This window comes from Austrofundulus limnaeus, unplaced genomic scaffold (assembly GCF_001266775.1).
Source record: "Austrofundulus limnaeus strain Quisiro unplaced genomic scaffold, Austrofundulus_limnaeus-1.0 Scaffold144, whole genome shotgun sequence".
Classification (NCBI taxonomy): Eukaryota; Metazoa; Chordata; class Actinopteri; order Cyprinodontiformes; family Rivulidae; genus Austrofundulus; species Austrofundulus limnaeus.
The window spans coordinates 586,390-590,654 of NW_013952546.1; the positions used below are offsets into that span (position 1 = coordinate 586,390).

The window sequence follows — 4,265 nt, forward strand, 5'->3', positions numbered from 1 at the left end:
CATTCCAGGTGTTCACACCTCACACTTTATTTATTTCAGTTTTCACAGGTGTTTCAGATACACTGAGCAGGAGAAGAGCTGCAGGTACAGTCGCTCAGAGAGGAAGAGGCACAGCGAGCTCTCACACAAACTTCAAATATATTTACAAATAATAAACAGTGATTCATAAGATGTGATATTTACAGTTATTACACACACGCTCGCACGCACACACATCCGGCTGCACCTCGTTATAAACACTTCACATTGTTCGAACTCTTCCGTTCGAGTTAATGCCAAGAAATCTGTGTAACAATACAAACAGTTTAATCAGGAACCACTTGTAGTTTCTGCAGAGAACCCAGGAACACTTAGAAAAACAGTCGTAACAAAATAAGCGGCGTCCTCGTCGACACGGACGCCTTTAAAAAAAGAAACTTTTTGTACAGAATTCTTTTTACACAGGAGCTTTTAGGATCGGGTGGTTGAAACCAAAGGAAGACACATCGCAGACATCGATTTTCACACAGATTGCATATGTTCTTTTCTCTCTAGTTTAGTTGTTTTTTAATTTTATTTTTTTACCTAAGCTTATTTGCATGATAGTAAAAATTGCATACGACGATAATTGTGAAGCTTCTAGTGTGATTTGCTCGACGTACAGCACTTTATAGGCGACCTTTAAAGCACATTCCTCCATTCAAAAAAGACGTTTAAGACACTTTTTGTTTTTACTGCCCGTCGAAATCACGTTTTATAAATAGAACAGAAATGGTGGAATTTAAAAAATAATAAAACAGTTTCAAAACAAAGACTAATTACATCAGAAACACGGCAAATAAATAAGGTCAGACAACATAAACGTCGTTTTAATTCACATTTCTAAGTGTGGCAATTCAGAGTTACAGTGACGGAGGTTCTGCAAAATAATCTAACATCGGCAGTGCCGTATAGTACAAGGCATTTGTTGGCATAGTTTCTTTTTTTACAGTTACAATATAATGTCTATATATATTTATTTTATATATCTTCCCTAACAAGTAATGAGTAGAGACTGAGCTGTTCTCCGGGACGCAGCTGGACTCGTCCTCCAGCAGGATCCAGACTTTAAACCTCACATTAAGGCCTTTACAACCACTTGGTCCTTGATTTCATTTGCTGTTTTTAAAAAACAAACTCCAGTAGAACATTACAGAACACCTATCAAACTCCTGGGCATTTTTTATTTTATTTTATTTTTTCCTTTCTGAGTAGAATCAGTAGCTCGAAAAGAGAAGTCAGTGTAAAACGACGTACATCGAGTGCAGCCAGCAAAATATCCACGGCGACATACTTACAATAATGTTTTTGTGCAGATTATTCAAATGATGCATGAGTCTTTACAAGTTTTACAAAATTCAAAAAGTAGTACACGTGGAGTCTGAAACGGGTTTTCCAGTGTCAGAACCGTCCCGTGGGTTCGGCTCAGGCTTCAGTCTGAGTCTGCAGCAGGAAACTGGGTTGTGATTGGATCCTGGGGGGAGGGGGCGTGTCAGGGGGCGGGGCTTCCTACTCTTTGACCTCGTGCTCCGACGCGGCCTGGGCCTCGGCTCCTCGGGCCAGCTGCTCCTCCATCTTGATGGAGAAGACGGTGCTGGTGGTCTGCGTGCTCTCGTCCAGCTCCTTCAGCAGCTCGCCGCTCTCCCTGAAGTCCGTCAGCTCCTCCTCGAAGGCGGGGCTGCTCCGGCTGCTGCTGCTGCCGCTGCTGCCGCCCGCCGTGTTGCTGCTGCCGCTCGGCTCTTTGGGCGCCTTGGCCGGGTGGCTGACGTAGAAGCGCTGGTTCTGGAAGAACTTGATGATGGTGAGCTTGGGGAGGTCCAGCTGGGCCGACAGCGTGTGGATGGCCTCCTCGTCGGGGTACAGGCCCACGTCCTGGATGAAGCTCTGCAGGATGCCCAGGGCCTCCAGGGAGATCTTCCCTCCGCGGGGCTTCAGGACGCCCCCGCGGCCCCCCTCCTCCTCCGTCTCTGCCGGGGAGGCCGTGGAGGGCTGGCGGGGCGGCAGCCGGGGGCCGGGGATGGGCTGCTGGAGCTGCAGGGGCTGCTGGGACAGGAGAGGCTGGGACGGGTGCAGCGACAGGGAGGGCTGGTGCTGCTGGGCCTGGGTGGGCTGAGACTGGACACACAGATTAGATTAAATTAGATTAGCTGGACTTTACAGGACAAGTTTGAACTGGACTTTGTGTTAATGTGTGACTCTCATCMTGACATCAGGAGTTTATGTTTTCTGATCAGGAGAACTCTGTTTGGTCTGAATCCTGTTTTTACTTTATTCTAATAAAAAACAGGAAACCTCAAATAATATTAAATAATTTAAATTTACCAGCTGGAAATAAGAAAACTTTGCTAACTCCCAGGAAAAATATAGAAAATTAAAGATTTTCAGTTCAAAATCATGTTTTTTTGCAGCTGCTGCTCAAACAGGCCTTCAAAAAACTTATTTAACTTTATATTTTATATTTAAACGACCCGTACATAAAGTATTTATTCATTATAATTTGACAAAATACTAGTGTTGCAAACACTACAGCTGCTCAAACAAACCAAACTGCTGATCAGAATGTCACAGTTTCATGATGAAAGTTGTGTTGTTTTGTTCGTGTTGTCGATATAGCAGCTTCGGGCCGAACCTTTTACCCGCCTCATCATTAGAACTTGTGTGATTGGTCAGAAGTTTGTGGGAGTGTTTGTTTGTGCTGAAAGCGTTCAGACACTGCGTTTTGCTTTAACCACTCGCTTAAAAAAAACTAAACCTACTCTCTTTCAGCAGGCGACTGTTGTAGCTACCAGGAAGTAAACGTTTATAAAGATCATCAAATGGTGGAAAACTCAAGAATGGAGATAAAACAGATGTTGTGCATGAAGGACTTTGACTGATAAAAACTGTGGAGCTTTAAACGTGACAGATTTGTGAATAAACAACATTGATGACGTCATCTGCCGAGTGACCATACAACAGCCTCTAAAAGAAATGTTTCACAAAACGTGATGTGATTTGATTTATCGTGGTTTTTAGGCCTGGATGTTTTGTCTCATGTGAACTCTGGGACACATTTATTATCATTTTACTGAAATGTTGAGTTTAAACCTGAGCTATCTACGACAGGTAAGATACTGAATACCTCTGCTTCTATAAGTCAGGTGTTTTCTCTGCACACTCAGGAAGTGAGGCGGGCCGATAGAAACGGTTCACGCTGACATCGATGGCTTCCCTCTTGCCGTCAGTGTAAATGTCTCGTTGTGTGGCTGGAGTGTGTGTGTGTGTGTGTGTGTGTGTGTGAGTGTGTGTGTGTGAGTGTCTGTGTGTGTGTGTGTGTGTGTGTGTGTGTGTGTGTGAGTGTGTGTGTGTGTGTGTGTGGTGGCGGGTGAGTGGGCAACTCGTGGTCCCTGTTGACCCTTGGCTGCAGTTTTATTTGGGAGCCTGAGTCAGACGCTGTGGAAAGGTGTTTCATAACGAGGGTGAAGCAGCAGCAGAAACAAACCCAAACATGGGATGTTTTCTTTTCTCAGCTCTGATGGTTCCTCTTCAGCTCATTTGGCCGCGGCGTCAGGAAAAACTAAAAGTATTTAACTGCAGATCTGCACCATTAAACCAGAAACAATCTGAATGGATCAAACTGGTTCTGTTTACACGCAGCGAACAGATTCGGAGCAGGAATCCTGTTGAACGGTTGTGAAGCGGCGAGCAGCGGCGACACAAAGCAGCCGCTCGGCTGCAGGACTTTTCACAGGACGATTATTGTTGTTCGTTAAAATGTTTGTGTCGTTCGCTGAGCCTTTGTGTTGTTGGTGATTCAGACGCCAGATGTCTGGAATAAAGCAGCTCCGTTAAATAAGTTCAGCCTAATGACATCTTTGAAAACAGCTCTCAGTGAAAAGTGGGAACTTTCAAGTGTTGCTGTGGTTTTCATTTAGAGTTCATTATAAATCCTAAGTGCTGTTTATTTATTTTTCCTGGAATATGAGCTGAAAACGTAGAAAAGTACAAAAATGGTGATTTTGTTTTGGTTTAACAGAGAGAGCCTGACAATTCATTCAGGTCACAAAGATTTAATTTAAATGTTTTATTTAAAAAATTTAATTCTTTTCAATTAGATAAAGATTGATCAAATTAAAGGCCGGTCGTTTTAGTTCAGGGGGCTGCAACCTGCGGCTCTGGGGCCACATGTGGCTCTCTGGTCCATCTGCAGTGGCCAAACATAAGAGAATATTTTTTTGGTTTTGTTTTTTATACCCACAACAGAATTC

The 4,265-nt window shown here is 43.8% G+C and overlaps 1 pseudogene; it reads right to left on the minus strand.

Moving 5' to 3' along the window:
- Nucleotides 1-11: 11 nt before the first annotated feature.
- LOC106523084 (DNA-binding protein SATB1 pseudogene) lies at nucleotides 12-2,133 on the minus strand (annotated as a pseudogene).
- Nucleotides 2,134-4,265: the final 2,132 nt, after the last annotated feature.